Below are 21,399 nucleotides of genomic sequence, written 5' to 3' on the forward strand. Positions count from 1 at the left end.
TGTGATCACCTCAGACCACTGGGCTCTCCAAGCAAGCGGATGCTGGTTGTCAGAGAGGAAAGGGGTTTGGGAGGGTGTGAAGCGCAGTGCCATCTGAGCGCCTTGGTGCCCCTCTCCCACCTCACAACCCCGTGCTCTCTGCCGCACCACTGGCCAGGGAGCTAACTCCATCTCTACATTGGACCCCTGGGCAGTCACACTGGCATTTGGTGTAGAAGCCAGTCTTTAGCACCCGGGTGATCATTTTGTCATGACCTGCTTTAAACTAAGGCAGCAGAGGAAAAGGGCACTCCTTTAACTCAGTGATACTCATGACTCAGATAATATATCTGCAGTAGCCATTAGCCAGACGAGTCACCTGATGTCTCCATGGTCTCTAGTTTCAGGTACAAATGAATACTATAACATAAGTAGTCCGCCTTTATTTCTCATCCACAGTTTACTACTTTATTCCTTGGGAGTTATCCTCAGGCAGATAGAATTTCTCTCCTTGCTAATTTTTTTTCTGATTAATTCATTGAACTCCAAAAGTACTTGAATAAAGAATGGTAACAGACTGAATACAAAATAGGTACTCAGGTGGCTATTAGTTGAACAAATGGATGTATGAATGAATGAATAAATGAATAAGTAGGACATATAAAGTCAAAACTGCACCTTTTAGCCCTAAAATGCATGGCATCTAAAACCAGAGATAGACTGAGAAGAGTTTAAAGAAAGTTCCATACGACATGTGAAAATCCTTCACGTCCTTTGAAAGCCCCTACCTGGATCACACTACATCCAGCACAGAAAGCTACAGTAAGCTGTGCCTTCTACAGATAAATGTCGTGGTCACCCTGGCCATATAGGAAGCGGTAGATGAATAAGGGTTTGGAGCTGGGGAGCCTGAATTTGCGCTTCTGCTCCACATCTCACTGGCTGTGAGATCTTGTGCGTGTTCCAGAAGCAGTGCTGCCATATCAGACCCCAAGGACAAAGGAGAAATCTGCAACACTTACCTGATCTTTGCCTGAATTTTTCATATCTTGTTTATCATTGATTTTTATATTCATTTTGACTTTTTAAAAATATCGTATTAACATATGTGTGTTGATTACTGAGTTCTTTTGTTGCTTCCTTAGATTTTGCTCCTAAGGAGGTCTCCCTCACTTCACCCGAGTCCCATCCTTTCAGTATCATTTTTTGCTTCATCATAAGATAGTGAATGATTTCTTTTTGCAAAAAAGGATTTTTGCAAAGTAGGTTAGGGATTTGTCCCTCATAGGGTCATTGTTAGAATTTAATGAGAGAGTGCAGTGTCCAGGTGCTTGTGAGCAACAAGCAGGGGATATTTTTATCAGCTATTTGCTTAGCGTCACTGAAGAAAGGACTAGTGGCGTTTCAGGCCTGTCCTTATATAGACAACTCTTTTAAGATCAAATGCTTAATATATAACTTGAGGAAATGATACCCGGTCACCACTAAGCTGACTTTTATCCTCCTTTCCTATGATTCTTTCTGATGGCAAAACAGTGTCCTGTCAGAATACAGCGAGGCCATTTTCACCCTGTGAGGATCCTGGTCCCACAACTGTAGAGGCCCGGGATCCTCTTAGGAATTCAGTTCACATTTAGGCCAGTAGGGGGCTAGTGCACGTTAGTTCAGGCCGAACTGTAGACATTTGTGATATTTATTCTAGATGCTGGGTGTGGTCGGAAGTATGGGAGAGGTAGTGACCCATGTTGTGACACTGTCTTGGGGACAATTGACTGGGGAGAAAGGACCGTAGAAACACCCGAGTGATGGAGTAAGGTGCACAGTCACAAAGATGTACAGGGCGCTCTGGGATGTAGAGAAGATGTGCAGGCCAGCATGGAGGGTAACATTCAGGGAGCAGGTGATGCCTGAGCTGAACCACGACGGCAGATCAGACATTCTGCAGGTGGGGAAGAGGAAAGATGTTTCTGATGGAGAGGATGTCATGAGCTGTGAATGAGCACTTACTTGTGTGTAGAGGTGTAACATCAGTGCCGGGCAGGAAGATGCAACCCTCGCTAGTTATTTCACCCAAGAGCATCTAATATACGGAATCAGGCAACAAGGTGCTGGAAGACTGAAAAGACAAAAGGAAACACTGGAGTCTATTTGGGGCTGGGGAACAAGGGGAAGAAGTTAGGACTGTCAGAAACCAGCACTTGTGGGATCTATAGAAAGGCCCTGCGAGCTGGGACCAGCCCTAGGAGGGGAGGGAGGGTCTCAGGAGCACGGAGGAGGGGCTATGCGGGGCTGGGGGCAGACTCTGGGGGGCGGGGCGCTTGGCCACTGCCCATGCTGGTCCTCGTGAGGGGAACAAGTAGCTGAGCTGGGGAGTGTGGAAAGAAGCTGGAAACCGACCAGCTGTTCCTGGAACTAAGTACTGCTGCCAGGGTGAAAGGCCATTGCTGGGGTGAGGCTGACGGAACAGCCACCAACAGGAAGGAGCAAGTCCCTGTCCCCTTTCCTGCCTTCCATCCTTCCTGCCCCCTGCTGAAGAGCCAGCAGGAAACCGGGTGGCACAGAAGAAATTAGTCTGCAGAATCCCAGCCGCATCATCACCAGGCAGAATATAAAGGGTGCACTTGGAGCTGAGAGACCCAGGGCGTATAAGCTCGGTGGAGCCCCCGCGGGGGAGGGAGCAAAGGCTTGGTAACACCCGGTCCCCTGTAACGCATGGCCCAGGGTAGAGAGCGCCTTCTGGGGAGGATGAAACCCTCCCTTCCTTCTTCCTAGAGAGGGAGGCAGTAACAAGTCAATGTAGGAGGGGTTGAATTTATTACACTTACAAGTATTTGGAAGTGATCCTTAGCAAGTCATGGAAATATTTAGCAAAAGATTAAATAGAAATCTCTTCCTTCCTTTTGTTTTCTCTTAGTAAAGCACTTCATTGTTTAATGAATAAATAAAGAAAATACTTAGCAGGATCTAATAATGTAATTCTAATTAAATGCTTTTAAAAAAATTTTTTTTAAAGATTCGAAATAATGTGTTCAGTAAGTAATGATATTCCTGGGTAATCTTTACACCAAGTATTTAAATGACTTAAAACCATTTATTAGAAACTAGTGAGACCATTTTTACATTGTTTTTCCCTCTGCGGTGCCCAAGGGCGAGCAAAAGAACATCAACAAAACAATGAACGGCATTTTGTGAACGACTGTCTCAGTTCCACAGCCCTACCCAAACTTCTTTATAGAACATTTACTCTAGGTGTGGTCCCAGAAGGGAGGATGTGATACAGTGAGCCTGATTAAAAAAGGGCTGATTCCCACCATCCAGGAATTCATCATTGAACTGAAGAGATGCGTGGACAAACAGCGCTGTGTACGCCTGTAGCAACATATCTCTTCATCCCGGGGAGAGAGTCTAAGGACATAGGAGGCACGTGGGGCCTGTTCACATACATGTCTTTTCCTCTAGCTGATGGCCCACACTCTGGGTGTTGTTACTTACTTTTTTGTTCTTTTGCTGATGTAGGCAAGAATCCCTCAAAGATTGAAAAGTAATAACACAGTATGGTAATGTGCATAAATCAGTAATGCATTTTAGAACAATTACTAATGTAAGTCCCAGGTGTCTTTTCTCATGGATGGATTTTTGTATTTGTTGGAAAATAACAATCACTTTCGTATGTATCACTAATTAAAAACTGTTGTATAATTTCCAACAGATATTAAGTAATTATTGGCAATTCTATGTCAGCCCCAGTAAATAATTATCTTACCTTGTAACACATAATTAAAACGACAGTGCCCCCCCCAACAGATATTAAACAGTCATAAATGATTCCAATTGTGCACAAGTAGCAACAGTGTATTCAACTCGGTTATGTTTATAATTTAAAATGACATTTTTCATTTGACTGCTGATTTATGAAATTTTTTAAAAATCAATTTGCCTTTCTTAATGGGCTCATGCCTTTTGGGGATACACCAGATGTTTTTCTGCCCAAGGATGGCAGCTGGGCAGAAAAAAATTAGCCAAGCATATTGATACAAGACCTGAACAAGAAAAGGGTGGTAATAATGGGAGACAGGATAAAATAAATTAACTGGAGATGTGCTATGAGGTGGCTCTGGTGATGCTCGTCTTGATGATGTGTGTGGATGTGCAGCCTGCAGTCTGCAGGTTCCCCTGGGCACCGCTTCCTAGTTGCCATTGTTATCACGGAGATGTCAGAGGACCCACACGTGATGCCGTGTCCTTCTCTTCTTCCGCTGAGGAGCAGCACCTACATGCAGGGAGGAGAGGGAGGCTCTTCCAAATGCCTCGGTGCATCTGCCCTCCTACAGCCCGGCTTCCACCAGGACAAGGATGTGGTAGGAAGGTTGGCAAGAAGGAGGAGTCCAAAGCCTGATTACTTTAGAGCAGATAGCAATCTTTCGATGGATTCACTTAACAAATATTGCATGAGCACTTATTATGTGTTAGGTACTACGGTTGGTGCTGACTTTAAGGTTTCCTAACTTCTAGAAAGAAAGACAATACACTTCCTATGTTCTTTCATCTCCAACAGTTAAAGGTCTATTGATCTATATTTATCAAGCAGTATGTTGTCATTGCCCATTTCTACTAAGGTGTGAACATCAGCTATGCTGTAGCTAGATCATTTCCAACTTTATGGATTCTGAGATATTATCTTGGGCCATCTAGGGTACTGCAATCTCCTTCCATGTAGATGGGAAAGGACCATCTGTACCTGCACCTGCTTTGGGTTATTTAGGTGCTTTCGGGAAGCAGATGGTAACAACCAGTGAACTTCTAACTGCTTGTTCAATGATCTTTCCCCTACTAGACCATTGAGTTCCATGAGAGCAGACTTCATGCCTATATTAAGCAATAATACATTCCCTGCAATTAGACCAGTGTAAATATTTGTTTAATTAATCATTGATTAAAATTCTAAAACAGTAAAAAGAACAGGAAGCAAAATTGCCAATGTCTCTCAGCCTTTAATTCAGAATATCCATCGTGAAAGATAAATGTGACTGCATAGTCTATACACCACTCCCAAACCCCAGTGTGACCCCAATGCTGAGTCGCATCCTATATAAACAATGGAGAGGCTGCTTCAAACCATCCCATGTAATTCACAGAGTCAGGCTGGGGTGTGGTGCTTGGCACAGAACACTGGAGGGGCTCCAGGGACCATGTCAGGAATAGTCTGATCAGGGCTAACAGATATCTTTGACTCTTGCATCAGGAAGAAACCCTGCAGGTGTACAGATCAAACCAAAAGGACTGCATTTATTTGTTCTACATCCTCAGGTAACCTGTGGGCCACCCATAGGGTAGGATTCATTCAGAAGTCTAAGTTGGAGGGGAGGAGTGGTGATTAAAGGCTCCTGAAGACAGAAGGGAAATCAGGTTGTCTTCAGCTTTGGAGTCCAGCCTGATGCATCCTGGCTCAGTGGGGATTCAGTTTCCGTCTGTGTGCCAGAAGTGGGGAGGCGGGTTCTGGAGCTTTGAATCCAGTGACAGCTGATCAAGGCAGTAGTTACAAGAGCCAGTGACTTCTTCTCTGAGGCGGACACGGGAGTAGCTGTGAGAGGGAGGAGAAAGTAAATAGAGAGTTGGTACATTTATGAGTCTGGCTCAGTTCCTGGGTGGGCAGAGTATATTCTGATGTTCTTAAGAACGCATTTGATCCATACAGAAAGTCACTTCTGAAGGCTTGGCTTGAATCGGTAAAGTCGAAGTTTCAGGAGGACAGGGAACAACACAGAAAAGTTTCAAAATTATGGTTGGGGTAGATTCTATTAAATATCCAGGTTGGACATATTCATGTGAGGAGACAGTGCTCCAGGATAAAAATGTAGTGTTTTTGTAAAACAGTAGATTCATGTGGGTGGGACCCAGGTTCTCAAATAGCTTTGATTTGGGGTACCAGAGTGGTTTCATTAAAACCTAGTGACATACCCAGAAGATGATGCTTAATGAATCTCCACATCTGTTAAATTCCCAAAGGATGCAGTACAGGGATTTTGGCAGGTGGCAGAAGGATGCGTTGCGCCCCGTGTCCCTAAGAGCTCTTCCACTATCTCCTCGTGTCTCCTCAAGACAGCCACTTGCCAATCAATTTTTCTCTTTAAAGGAGGCTGATTTGATGACTGCTTCATATAAGGCTAAATTCCAGTCATTTAAATCATGTATCATTTTTATCTGCTCTTTCTACTGACTCTGTCCTTCAAGCTCTGATGCTTTCATCAAGGATGGAACCCTTCCTGTACTACTGACTCAGTATGGCCTCTTTCCCGCCAGGGCCCTTACAGCCCACCTGCATCACCTGCGGCAGCAGCCCCGTGGGATGGAATGAGTAGGACTTCGGCCTCAGGCAATTTTAGTTTACATCCTAGTCGACCTCTTGTCACTTACAAGAACATGGCATTTTTCTTTAACTCTTATGAAACTGATTACCTTTCATTAAAAATGAAGAAACAGTAGCCACCTCCAAGATTGTGAGTGGATTTAATGTGGGGCGGTGCACATCAGGCCCCAAGTGTGGATCTTGGCACCTTCCAGATCCTCAATAAATCTCAATTCCCTGTGCCCTTGGCACTGGGCCAGGCAGGAAGGGCAATCGTGAAGGAGTCCGAGCGCTCCTGGGCGGGCTTATACTTAGGAAGCAAACAGATTTACCCACAAAAAGGGTTTGCGACTTTGGGAATTTAGAGGTAATTACAGTCTGCATTGCCTTATCGGTGGAGCGGACCTACACAAGTGTTGTTTCCCGTTGATTTATGATGAAACAAGCAGGTGGGAGGTTCGCCGGTCAGTTGGCCCGTCATTCTGTGTTTGTGCTGGAAGAACGTGCTTTAAAGAACGAGGTTCAGCTTCCCTGCCTCCCAGGTCCTACGCTCCCAGCGGGAATTCTGGAAGATGGGACCACAGGTGTCCCCAGAGGAGGTTACACATCTTTCCTTCTCCCTGAAAAAGATTCACGTGGGCTAAAGAAATCGGATGGGTACATTTTGCTTTGTTTAAATAATATTTGGTTTTGCTGCTTTTAATCACTGTTTCCCCTGAGCCTGGCACGCTTTCCGCAGCACACGCTGGCTGCACACCTAACAGGTATTTTGAATACAACAGCTTGACTCCCCCTGCTGCTTGGATGCTAGCAGTTGGCTGGGTGTTCCATCATCTTCCTTCTCCCCCCTCTATGGATGCGAGGAGATTTCAAGTGCAATTTGGCCTTGTGCATCAAATAGCAATTCTCCTGCAGAAACCACAACCTCCAAAAACTCTACCCTAATCAAATCTATCAAGCCCAATTTAGGGACGAGCTTGTGTCTGTTTATCAAGGAAATGGAGTTCAAATTGCCCCCTTTAACGGAATCACAGCTGCCCGCCATCATCTTTCACATGGATGTTTGAGTTAATGCCAGGCCATGGCCCATGCTCTCCAACCTTGGAATTTGATTCCAGTGTAGGAAATTGCTATAATTTCTGCCCTGGGATTCTCAGGGGTATTGGGGCATTTTAGGTTGGGGTTAGAATTAATGTGTCAGGGGAATTAAAGAATTTGGAAATGGTTGGGGGAAGATTAGCATTTTTACACAACACGCAACGGGTCACTTCTGCATCAAATCAAACCCATTATGACTCATGTGAACTACTTTTACCAGGTCAAGGAGAAAAAAAGAAACAGTTCAAAAACTCTTTCTGAAGTTGAGATTTTTAAATCAGAACACAGCAGATACAGGTAGAATGTATTTGTCCTGAATATAGGGCAGCTCACTGGGTTCCGTTGTCTATTAAGAGATACCACGTTGGGTGGGCAAAGAACCCAGCTGAGATGTCTGGGCCCCCTAAGCCAGGGAGCAGGCCGGCAGCTTCTCCTCCTGGTCGCTCCTGCAGCAGCCTTGGGCCACTCGATTTCCCGCTGAAGCCCCAGGTCCCCTTAGCGAGGGCGTTCCATCCAGCATGTGGAGATGGACAGTTGCTGTGGCTGTTTTGCACCAGGACGGAGACCCTTCATTTTTAAAAAATGTCCTTACCAGGAGACTTTTTTTTTTTTCCCTTCTTTCAAGTGTATTAGCATCTTGTATTTATACAGAACAATTGTAACCATTTTTTTTTCTGGCACATTTTCATGTTTTCACCCCATTTTCTTCTCACAGTACAGAAGGGAGGTGAACTATTTATAATGCAATGCTGTAAATGAGGAAACCAAAGTTAAATGACACATCCAATTAGGTGGCACTGGAACAAGGCCTCCTTCCCACAAATGCCGTGCTCTTCCCATGTCACCCTCTGATGTCTTTGAACCCTCTGCCACTCCCTCTGTTTGAGTAGGGGGGGCACAGCCTTCCTGCCGCCCCCCAGGCCCCAGGCCTGCCATATCCCCTTCTCCCTCAGGGAAGTTTCTCCTCATCTTTCCATTTCCTGAAGAAATAATTCTGGGCATTTTACAGTAAATAGGTAATAGAGATCCTCTCTTTGTGAAATGTACCTGAAGTTTATCCTCTTTCCATTGAAAATAAAGGACTCCTAAATAAGAGAATCATAGAAATTTAATAAATGTGGGGAGAAAGCCTATTTATTTCCTTCAAGAGCGGCTAATGCCTCCTGAAAAACCTCCCATTTAGAATTAACTCAGCTTTTCTCTTGCATCCTTTTCTCATTCCTTTCCCTCCTCCCAGGCCAGCCTCTTTTCATTTTACTTAGGGCCATTTGCATGGAAACAGCATTTCAGCTACTTGGGGTTTTATCTGCTGCTGTTTATTCTCCCTCCGAGTTCCTAATGCCCCATGGAGCCTTCCTGGCTGCACCCACCAAGTGTGGGTGCCTTCAGGCAAGAAGTTATGTCCTCTCTCTGGTACAAATGGGCACCCCGGGGGCCTGGGTGGCACTTGAGATGCGGGGTGAGGGCAGCGTCACGAGGGGGCGCTGCCAGCAAGGTGTCTCTCCTAGGACATGGCGCTTCGGCTCCTGAGCTGCAGATCAATCCTTGATTGTTGGTCTGTGTTGGGAATGCAGAAAGCAGAGGGTGGTTTCCTGTGCGGCCAGAGTGCTGCCCTCATGTTCCTTCCTGCACTTCAGAAGGCACCTAATAGCTGGAACCACTGCGGGGGGAAAAACAAAAACACAGTGCTGTTTTCCCCACTTTATAAAATTGCCCATCGGATTACTGATGGAGGCTTATCCCTCCTGTTGTGCAATATCCCTGCTGCTGTTGAGAAAGACTGCCTCTTACTTAGGATCAGCTGTGCTGCCCCAGGGCTAGGGGACGGGGCAGCTTTAGGCAGATGCTGACCCCAGTCCTCTGCCTGGTCAGGGATGGTGCCCATCACGGGCACATGCACTTAATTCTAACACTTGGTAGGCCCGGCCATCCTGAGTTTCCAAACATTTCGCAGAGATGCAGACAGCAAATCGGGCAAGTGTAAATAATGTTTCCCCATGGCAGGGGGGTGAGCTTAATTCTGTGGGGTGTTCGCCTTCCTTTCACATTGAGAACATCGAGCACTTAGTGTTTTCTGTCATCTCTACGCCCCTGTTTTCTCCTCATAACACTCTTTCCCAGTTCATCTCTTAAAGTTTGTCACCGACTTATTAACTATCAGATAATTGGCTGAGTCTCAACCCCTCCTACTCCCTTCTGCAACATTTCCCCGGGGCATCCACTGCTCCTCTGGAGACTGGCTTTGCCGTCCTTCCCCTATGTCTGGAGCCACTTGTCCTCTGCCCCCTTGCCTTTCTCTACCTCCCTTTCTCTACCTCCCGAGCAAAGGAATTCTCTAGGGTTTGGTCCCTGGCTTTTTTTCCTTCCTTTCCTGTACTCTCCTCCTTGGCGTTCTTCTCACCTCTCACTGTCCAATTATCACCTCTGCGGGGATGATGCCTAAATCTGTCTCCAACCTTGACTCCTCTCTTGAAATCTAATCCTACATTTATAATTGCCTGAGGACTGTCGCCAGCCCTCTCTCCCTTGCCCCTACCCAAAGTCTGTCTGTCAGGTCTGTTCATCTGTTGATTCTAACTTTATAATATCCCACCCCTCCTTTTCATCTCAGCGACCTCCACCCTGGTTTATTATTTCATTACTTCTCACTTGAACTATTGGGACAACCACTTAATCTCTCCCCCTTCATGTCTCTACTATATTAATCTTCCCAAAGAAGAGCTCTGACCTGAACCATCCCTTATCAGAAACAATTCATGGTATCAATACCTTCTTTGCCAGGAATATTAAGTCCAAATTGTTTTCAGGCACAGGTGAGGGGATCAGGCTTGACGCTCAGGGCTCCCCATGCATGCACTGGCCCACCCCAAGCCTTCTCCTTCTTCCTCTGCATGGACCAACCATTCCAAGCCACACCAGACAGCCCCACTGGATGACGTGTCTGACTTTGATCACACCGTTCCTTCTGCCAGATTATCATTCCCTCCCGTACCCCACCAAACTCACTTCATCTCCTCCATCTTGACAAACTCTTTATCATCTTTCACAACTCAGTGTAAAGATGATGGTCTCTGCAAAGACTCTTCCACCTTACTTGACATTAGTCACGTCCTTCTCTATTCTCACTGTACCTTGTGTATTTCTGTGTTACAGTATCTGCTTTTATGAGGCTGGGACCACCTTGACCATCTTATTCATCTTTATAGCCGTAGCACCCAACGTAGAATAAACATGGGATCAGTGACCAGCCCTCACCTCTAAACAGTCTGGAAGGTTTGTTATTACATGAGCATCCCTACAAGTGCCTGTCTCCTTGCTTTTGCTCTGGTCCTTCCTTCCAGCTGGAATCCCTCCTTTATTATTCACTCACCAAAATTCTACCCATCCCAATAAAGCTCAGCGTAAAATCTTCTCCCACAAGAAGACATCTTTGATCTCTTTACCAAGTGAACTTTTCTGTGTGTATGTGAACTCCAAAACATGGAAAGAACATGATTTGTAGTTATCCGGCTTGCGGTAGATTTGGACTCAGACTAACAGAGCTTTATTCCTTCATTTTTTAAAAGTTTACTCTGTATGACTCTAGCAGTACAACTCTCTTTTCAAGGGCAATAATACTTATGGATGATAAAACCTGGAACACAGCAAATGATCGATAAATGTTAATTCATGTTCTTCCTTCTTTAAGGCACTTATCATTTTACGACTTTTAGCACCGATATTCATGCCATTTTCTTCTTGTCAATAATAGAACAAAGCTCCCAGTGGAAGAACACTATCTTCCTCACATTTCTTTTCCCAGCAGAGACTATCAGAGATCCTTACATAATTTAGTTGCTTAGACTATTTGTTGGATTTAATGGGTCAAACTGATTTTAAAAGCTTTCTGCTTTAAAAAGAATAAAGTTTTATCATTTGCACAAAATTAAGTATGATGTTGATCTTCATGCCTATAAAATGTTGGCCAACACTCTTTGGGTGAATAATGTAACCTACATGATAACATATTTCTATGGGAAAATCAGATTAGACATCCATCAATTCATTTCAGTATCTTTAACGGAAATGTTCCTTGTTCTCTCTGTGAGGACTGCCTCTTTTATCTTTATGAGCATGAAAAAATGAAACAGTGTTGACTTGACAACATCTTTTCAAAAGTGGTCAATGAGGTAAATTAGATTACCTGGTAAATTCCATATAGTAGTTGAGCGTTTCTATAAACTTAAGTGAAAAATCTTTGAAGCACTTTGTTCTCAACGGTGGGGAAAGTTATAAAGAATTGTTTATATGCCTTCAATGACTATGCCTCAGAACATAAGAGCATTAAGAGAATCTAATAATCACCAGGTCTCCGAACTTTAGTTTTCTCTTTTGATAAAGAAAGTGTGGTCAATATGGCCACCTGGCTTGGATCACAAAGTTGATACGAGAACTGCATGTAAGGTTCTTGATTCCAGAGTCTGTCTGTTTCCACACCCCTAAAGCTTAATAAAGTGCCTCGAATAGAAAAGATGCTCAGTAAATATTTACCAAATAGGCGAAGCATACAAGGAAGATTTTTGAGGATTTTATAGTGTAACATAGTGGAATTCATACTATCTAGTGCCACCCTCTTATTTTAGATGTGATAATGGGACTCAGAGAGGACAAGGGATTTGCCTAATGTCACACGACAAGCTCCGGGCAGAACAAACAGCTCATTCCAGATTTCATGTTTCCTGGTCTAATGCTCTTCACACACATCACACCATACCAGCCATTTCCCAGATGTGATGATACACTCTTTCATAATAGAAAGAACAAATTCAATTCAACTAATATTTATTAAGCTCTTGTTATATTCCAGGCACGGTGCTCAGCACCGCAGGGATTACGAGATGAATTACACAGTCTCTGCTTTTAACTTCACAAATGTTGATGGAGGAGAAAAACACATAAACCGTTACTAAATACTTATTAGGAAATAAGCAGCGTAATGGAGACATAGGGAAAGTGCTGGTGGGCTCACCGTGAATGGAGTTAATAAATTGGATTCTAGGATGGGTAGAGTTGAAGGCTGTGGAGTGGTATGCACGGAAAAAGTGATAGTTTATCTGATTTTGGAAAGAAACACGGGGGAGGCATAAGCTGAGAGGAGAAGGGAAGGGTCTGGGCATAGGGAAAGTCTGGGAGAGCAAAGGAGGCAGCATGTGGTCCTGCAGTTCCCAAGGCCGTGACTTGAAGGAACCATGGTAGGAATGTGGAATGCAGTCTGGATGTGTAAATGTGGCCGATCCTTGAGGACCATGCTTGGGAATCGGGCCTTTCTTTGCTCTGTCCTGGAGAGCTTTGAAGGTGCCTGAAGGTAGGCACTACCCTTTTTGGAAAACCACTGTGGCTGGCGTATGATCGGAGTGGACAGATTGGCAGCAGGGAAAGCAGTGAAAGACCTACTTCAAAATCCAGAAAAAGTTCCCTCCAAAAAGGAAAATGGTGCTGAGAACAGGGAGAATTTCTCCACAGAGGAGAAACATTATGGAGAAGAACTAGCCACCTGGGCGCTGGATTCAGACTGGCTGTCGCTTTTGTGTCCCCATACAGGCTCCTTAAATTCTCTGCGCCCAGTGTTTAATCTGCAAAGTGCCTGTTCCTGCTGTTGCAGGAATAAAGTGCTAACGAGGGTGCCTGGCTCACAGAAAGTCCCCAGTAAACACTGGTTTTTGCTGGTGGTATAAAGATGTTATGTGGCGTGCAGGTCTGAGAACAGGCACTTTTTTCACTCACCAGCGTACTCCCTGTGCTAGAAAAGTGTCTGACACATACTAGGAATTTAATAACTATTTGTTATTGCTGTTGTTGTTATTATCAAAGTCTTCTCTTTGTACCTTCTCTCCCTTTATACCTTTCTGATAGGATTGTACAGGAGTTATTTCCATAACGATGGTAACTGGTGTCTTCAGGCACTGTGTATTGATATGTGGAAGATTATTCACGATGTCACAATCTTTTCTAAAACTGACTGACACTTTCTGTGTATTCAGCAGAGGGCTTGGGAAGTTTTAAGCTGAAGATGAACACTTTGGAGGCATCATTCCTTGAATTTGATTTAGAAGATCAGGGAGCTAAGGCTAAGCTGTAATCATTCAAAAGTCCAGGGTCGTGTTGGGCCATTCAGCTGACTCGCTGGGTCATGAGGGCCCAGCCACGGTCTCTCTATGACTCACTTTACTTATCTCTGGAATGGGATTCATGAGCTGACCTCACAGACATCTCTGTGTTGCTGAGCAGATACGTGTGGATGGTTTAAGGAGGATGAAGGCAGTCGGTGGGGAGGGCACCTGGAGAACACATAGGTTCCTAACGATAGGCAGGGATTGGCAGGCCGGTTATAAGTCTTCCGGGACTGGAGTTCTCATAGCAGCAAGACCTAATCTGGGTCAGACACTCCGCTAAGCAAGATGTAAATAAGTGTAAAGAAACCCTAGTCCCTGTAAACTGAGAACACAAAGAAATCATACCTGTAAAAAGATGGATTCAATGAAGAGAAAAGAGTGCTCTGATGGAGATACTTACAAGGTAGAAAACAAGGAAAAATTCGCTGTGTTGAGTGGAGCTGCTGTTGTCCAGTGAAGGTACTGTGTCATAAGCTGGGTGTCCAAGCGTGAGTCAGATCAGGGAGGGTGTCCCAGTGGGAAACATCACGTGCAAGACTTGTACTAATTTATCCCCGTGAAGCAGCCCACACGGCAGGAGCGCGTTAGGAACTAGATTGGGAAGGAGGAAGGGAGTCAGGTCTGTAGAAGAATGCATGTGTATACACACACACACACACACACACACACACACACACACACACACACACACACACACACACACACACACACACCCCAAGAGGCTGGTGGGATAGAAGAAAAGCCCAGCCAGTGAGGTCAGACAGGTCAGCACTGGAATCCTGGCTTCTTGATCCCTTTGAATCTCAATTTTCTCATCAGTAATATGGGATTCATTGCACCTACTTAGCAGTGCTATTGTGACTAGAGATGTCTATTCGTGTCCTAGAAAACAAAGACATTAGTAGATGCATATACGGTAAGTGAATATGTCTGCTTTGGTGGCTACACATACGCAATCCCACATGTATAAAATGCTTGCAGACGCTGATCGATTTGACGGTGGACACTCAGCGCTTCACTTCTTTAGTTCCTTCCCCGATTTCTATAAAAGTCTTTGGGAGAACAGTATAGTCAGTACATCACTAGGCAACACCAACACCGGCTGGTTAGCAAGTGAGTGGTGTCTTTCCCACATGCCAGCTTTCCTGGGATATCTTGTAGCTGATTAATACTGTGTCTGATTGGATTCACATTTTCAAGTTGCAGTGCTATTCTGCACACCCCCACTCCCCTGCCCAGGGCATCCTCTGTTTTTAGTTCATGACCATGCCTTCCCAGGCCTCCAGCCATCGTCATGATCTTGTGGTGGGAGAGGGGTGTTGGTACAGAACAGGGGACCACAGAGGGGGAGAAACCAAAATGATCCATTGGCACCAACAGGGAGGGTTTCTGAGTTTCCTCCAGACTTAAATTGTGTGTGCACACGGCTCTCAGAATTTCCTAGATGTGCGCCGTTCTGCTTTATGTCAGCTGCCATCTCAGTTTTGTTGCTGTGAAATCTCCTTTCTCCTTTGCGGAGAACTCTTCCTGATTTTGATCTGAGGCAGCTGTCCTCAGGTAACAACCAGCGACTCCTGTTAACGGCACTGATATAAATCCTCGGCTTCCCCTCAGTTCTCGTGAGAATCACGGGGGCCTGGGGTGCCCAGCGAGGCCGCAGCTTCTCTGACTGTGTCCCAGGGGAGGTGAGAGATGGGCCTCCAGTGGCTGTCCTTACACATCACCTACCAGATTTGTTACCAAACCCTGCCTTGATGCCGATGTATGTTTTGATAGAAGGTTACTGCATACGTGAATACACAACTTTTTGATTTATTGTCGTTGTGAGCTCATCACTCTTTCCTCTAAATTAAAACTCCCTCCAGATGGGGATGTGTGAAGCAGATTTATTGATCTGCAATAAAACCTCACTCATAATCTCTACAGCTGTCCATTCGTCTTCTCTAGAAAGACAGTTCATTACTCTGGATGTCCCAAGAATGAAAGCAAGAAGCTAACTTTCTCCTTTGTTCCCTTCCTGCCCCTCCTTTGCTTTCTGCTTCTCTCCTCCCTCTTGTTCTCTGCCCAGCCCTTCCTTTTACTTCACGAGACCAGCTGAATCCCCCAAACAGAATCACTCCCATTCCCCATCTCCGTCCTGCTCCCTTATATTTCTCTTCGCTCTCCTGCCACCCACCCTCAAAATGTTCTCTCTTTTTTTGTGGGCATCCTGCAAGGGTCGTGACATTGAATAGGATTTGTGGCTGAAATCAACGGCACAGCTCTCCACTCTGCTCCTTCCAGATGGGTTTGTCCTCTCTGGTTTGGACAAACCACTATGGACTCAGGAGATGAATGAGTGAGTGGCCAGACTGACAGAGATCAGAGCGAGTGGTAGGTGGGTAGGTGCTAGGTCTGTGGCTGAAGTGGGGTACATGTGGATAAAGAATGTTTACCACTGAGTGTTTTGTTGAGTCCGAAGAGCCTTCTGATTGATTGCCTAGGAGATATTCTGGAGTGCACACATGATCGAGACTGCTTCCACTGGTCAGCAGATGGCCTGGCCAGTGTGCCAGGAAGCAGAAGAAGTAGCTGTTATCTCAGACTAAACAGAAGGAAGGGCGAAAGGACTTCTGGAGTGATCAGATGAATTGCCTAGTCAGTTCAGTGGAGTATCTCTTCATGTTACTAAATCCTCATGGCTTTTCCTGCTGGAAAAAAAGCATCATCTAGTCTAGCAGATTTCAGCTGGAGTGTCATGATACCCTGGCGTGTTGCAATCAACCGTACTGTGTGATGCAACTTCCCTTCACGTTACACGTAATGTGTTACTCCTAATAAAGACCTGGTTTGCAAATGAACTACTTACAAACATCAGTTAGAACACAATCTAGGTTATACTTATAATAGCATCATTTCACTCGCATTATTTCTGAAATGATCTCTTGGACAGGACTTGGATGTAGTGAGAGATGACCTGGCAGAAATTACACATTCTTTGCAGGGGGATGATGGGCATGTGGTCAGCATCCATCACAAGGAGGTGAGAATCGCTGTCCTGGTGTTTCTCTTCCAGGCAGGAGAGCTGACTTTAGAAGAACTCTGAATACCCATCCCTTGTGTCCTTGTAGCATGACAAAGGATGCAGCCTCTCCTCCTCATTTTAAAATGACAAAGTCATAACCCAGAGCCAAGCAATGATGGTCCAAGTCCGGATTTGAACGCGAATGCACAAATTCACACTCAGTGCACACTTTCCCCTGGCCCCTACCTCCTCCAACAGGCAGGCATGAAGAGCTTGGGGCAGAGACTGGGGACACTTGGAGGAAGAACAAGGAGGAAATGAATTGCCATTTATCACTGGAGTCAGGAGGCTACCCCAAGCAGGTTTAATCGCCCCGTGCAGAGAGGAATGCAGAGCAAGTTTATGGTTTACAGTGAGCAGACTGACACAGCTGATTGATGTCAAATATGCCATGATGTATATTGTAAAGCAGGGGTATTTAATGGTGTAACTCTGTGGCAGGCTTAGAAGTGAGTTGCTGCAAAGTAAGGAGTGATGGATAGGCTCATTTACATGTAAAATTGCCAATGGCACTGACAACCCTGGTATGTGAGGGGAAGATAAGGGGCACATAGCAAGATCCACTCTTGTCCTCGTACTGGAATATTAAAATACAGCTGTGCAAGCATCTGGACTTTGCAATGGGCTTTAAAGATATAATTATTTTTCACCTTTCAGCCCTGAGATAATCTACATATTTTATGAGGTTTTCTATAAAGTCACCATAACATCCCCGGTTCAAGTATTGCAGTAGATGGTGATGCTGATATGAAATTCAGTTGTATGGAGATGGTTAAAAAATAAAAACACTCCATGGTTTTTATCTGTCCCCAGCCTATCAATCTCAAGATGCTTATAGAGTAACAATGTGAATGACTGGTACCTTGACTTTTTTTTTTTTTCAGTTACATAGGTACATTACTTATTAAATGGAACTATCTCTATAGTTGTGATGTTTGAGATACTTCCAATTTCTTTTTTTTAATTTATTTTATTGAAGTATAGTGGATTTATAATGTTGTGTTAATTCCTACCATACAGCAAAGTGATTCCATTATACATGTATATACACATATATATACACATTCTTTTTCATATTCTTTTCCATTATGGTTTATCACAGGATATTGAATGTAGTTCCCTGTGCTATACAGTAGGACCTTGTTGTTTATCCGTTCTCCATATAATAGTTTGCATCTGCTAATTAATCCCAAACTCCCAACCCATCCCTCCCCCACACACCCCTCCCCCTTGGCAACCACAAGTCTGTTTTCTATGTCTGTGAGTCTGTTTCTGTTTCGTAGACAAGTTGTTTCTGTCATATTTTAGGTTCCACATATATGTGGTATCACATGGGTACCTTGACTTTAAAACTCCATTTGCCTCCCCGAAACTCTTGCCTTCTACTGGTTTTCTCTGCCCTATTCCAGGAAAAGAATCAGGCTCTCTCTTCTCCCTCTCCCTCTCTGCGTGTGTGTGTGTGTGTGTGTGTGTGTGTGTGTGCGTGTGTGTGCACTTCTATCTTATTCTCCCCTTCCTTTGTCCTCTAATAAGGATGCCATTATCATGTGTGGGCTAATGTCTATTACATATGAGAGTAGGGGAAATTGACTTATCCTCTCAACAAATAACGATGTTTGGATCAATGCCAGCTAAATGTTCCGCCATGAGGATAGACTCCGGACCTGAATTGGGTGGCTGAGGAGCACTTCGTATTTGTCCCCAACATTAGAAAATGACAGTATGGCACTAGAGTCGGCCTCCCCTTCCTCTATTTATCCACCCCTCCCTCTTTTCCTCCCTACCCAGCGCGCACCGGGCCTCATGCTAGGTCCTGGAGACACAGGAGTGAAAGAGAGAGAGGTTAGCACGTGGAACACAGAGGAGGCAAGAACTCAGGACAGCTCTTCACAAAGGCTGCTCTGAAATGTCAGGGGGGGACTGTGGGGGGACACAGGAGTATCTCCATGGGACCGAGGAAGAGGGGTGGCTGTCTGATAAATAGCGAGGACTTCCCCGAGGAATCAGCATCTGAGCCAAGGTTGAAGGTAGCAAGGCAAAGTGGGAAGGGGGATTTTACCAAGGAAAAAATATGCTGCCTGGGTATCCAGAGCAAGAAAGCGTTTAGCAGATTTAAGGACCTGCATCTACAGTGATGCAAGAGAAACAAACACTTGAGAAGGGACAGAAAGAGATAAAGCTAAAGAAACCATTCTTGTCCTGAAAAGCCTGGCTACACCTGCTTAAAAGGTGTGGATAAGGACACACAAAGGGTCCCTTGGTACATAGGAATGTTTCAGATTTGCTCTATTTATGTACTTGCCTCTAATAAGCTGGGTCTTATTGTGAATAAGATTGCCAATTGTGTGGTAAGAAAGACACGTTGACAATAATAAAATGTATCATCAAAACCATGCCTTTGGGGGTGCTCATTGCTTGTAATTAAGCACGTAATACTGCGAACTAAGGATTTACCAAACATATTTGTCAATTCAGTTTAATGTGTTTTATGTACTTCTTCAATAACTAGACGATTGTTATCGTGACAGCAAATTAATTTTATACGTTAATAGCATCTGTGCTGTATCATCCCATCATTCTTTTACTCCTTCAAAATATCCTTATTGAGAATTTACTAAGTTCAAGGCACTTTGCTAGGTGACAGAGACACAAAGATGAATAAGATGAGTCCTTCTCATAAGCTAATGAGGAAGACCACATCCTAAGCTGAGCTACTGTGAAGAGTGGACTGGGTAAAGAATGGAGAGGAGAGGGATTTGTGGCCTTTGCTGGTATCTGGCATTCTCAGCAAAAGAGATGTCTGTGCTTTATCTTAAAGAATGTTTTGGAGTTTCCCACAGGCAATGTCTGCTGATGAGGGAGCAAGGGAGTTTCGATGCCAATAGCTGATCCACACAGAGTTTCATTGAATTTCACTACTAAAATTAAAATGATGCTATAATTATTAGGTTTATTCAGCTTTACCCATAATCTCTTATTCTTCTAAGGACTTGGCTGTAACGTTACTTCTGTGATGCAATTGGCAGTAAGGTTGTGGTTAGGATCAGAACCTCTGGAATCACAAAGACCTGGGTTCCAATTTGCCGCTTAACCGTCATGAGATCTTGTACGAGTCACTTAAACTTTCTAACCTTCATTCTCCTTTGTAATAGGGCTCATAGAATATTAAAAGAGGTAATGTGTTGAGCTTGGGGTCAAGCACAGAGTAAGAGTTAAATAAATGTTAGCCATGTACGGTTAACATCATTACCATAATCTGTCATTTAACACCTAATGAAACTTTGAATGAACCACAACACGGTAACTTTCTGGAGCTAATGTACCTCCTAGAAGCCTGAATACAGCCCTCTCCTCATCTCTCTTCAGGAAGAAGGTGGCTGCATTGTAATAAATCACCAGCACAAAGTGGGCACACATGGTCCCTAGTCTCTGCTTGCCCCCTGGGTTTTCCTCCAATTATTGTGCTATTTTCCCTGGTGTTTCCTTTTTTTGCTCCTCAGCTGAAAACTTCCAGATTGTGCAGTTGGCTTGCTCTTCCTCATCATTAACAAGGCTGCTGTGCACGTTTGCACCTGGGACCCCTCCTCAGCCTCCCTCCCTCTGGGTGCCTCCCCCAGCTCATTTTCTGCGAGACCAGATTGTGAGTCCACAAAAACACGTTCTTATCACACATCCGCGTGGTCACGTGAAAACAAAGCCTCTGGGACACTTTCATGCAGTGCATTTTCACCCCTCTCCACTCCCAGCTTTTTAAAAATGCTTCATCAATAGCTTGGATCCTAACAGGCATTCCTAAACATGTCCTGTTCTTAATCCAGTGAAAAGAAAATGTGAAAAAAACGAAAACAAAACAAAATTCAAAAGAGAGAATGGGGTCATACAGAGTGAAGTAAGTCAGAAAGAGAAAAACAAATATCGTATATTAATGCATATATGTGGAATCTGAAAAAATTAGTATAGACGATCCTATTTACAAAGCAGAAATAGAAACACAGATGTAGAGAACAAACGTATGGGCACCAAGGGGGAAAGCGGGGAGGTGGGATGAATTGGGAGATTGGGATTGACCCGTATACGCTATTGATGCTGTGTATAAAATAGATAACTAATGAGAACCCACTGTATAGCACAGGGAACTCTACTCAATATTCTGTGGTGACCTAAATGGGAGGGAAATCCAAAAAAGAGGGGATATATGTATATATATAGCTGATTCACTTTGCTGTACAGCAGAAACTAACGCAACATTGTAAAGCAACTATACTCTAATAAAAATTTTTTTTAAAATAAAATAAACAAATATTCTAAGTGGTCATAAAAAAGGACAGAATGGGGCAGCGAGAGGCACCCCACTGAAACCCCTCCGAGCTCTTGCTGCTTGCACTGTGCCTCCATGGTGCCCTGCCCTGCTCTTCATCTCTGCGTGGTTTCCACAGCTGCCCTTTGTTCTGAGTTGCTGCACCCGCCCTGGTGCCCAGTCTAGAAACCTGGACTTTCCTCCTGATTCCTTCTTCTTCCCCAGCCATCCATTCCAGACCGTCGCCGGGTGAGCCTGACGATGCCACCTCTCTGTGCCTCCACTGCCACCTCCTGTACCAGCACACTGCAGGCGATGGCTTTGGATGGCCCTCCTCCTTTTCTCCAGTCCTTTCTCTACTCAGCAATCAGACATCTGTTGAAACGCAATACGATCTTGGTGGTTTCCACTTGAAAATACTTCCATGGCTTTCTGTCACTCTCAGGATGGGATCAAGCTTGGA

The 21,399-nt window shown here is 44.5% G+C and overlaps 1 protein-coding gene across 5 annotated transcripts in view; it reads left to right on the top strand.

Annotated features, from left to right (window-relative positions):
- The window catches only part of NTM (neurotrimin), a 935,126-nt gene that overhangs the window by 409,616 nt on the left and 504,111 nt on the right, over positions 1 to 21,399 (top strand). The window lies entirely within an intron of this gene.

This window comes from Balaenoptera borealis, assembly GCF_965194805.1.
Source record: "Balaenoptera borealis genome assembly, chromosome: 11".
Classification (NCBI taxonomy): domain Eukaryota; kingdom Metazoa; phylum Chordata; class Mammalia; order Artiodactyla; family Balaenopteridae; genus Balaenoptera; species Balaenoptera borealis.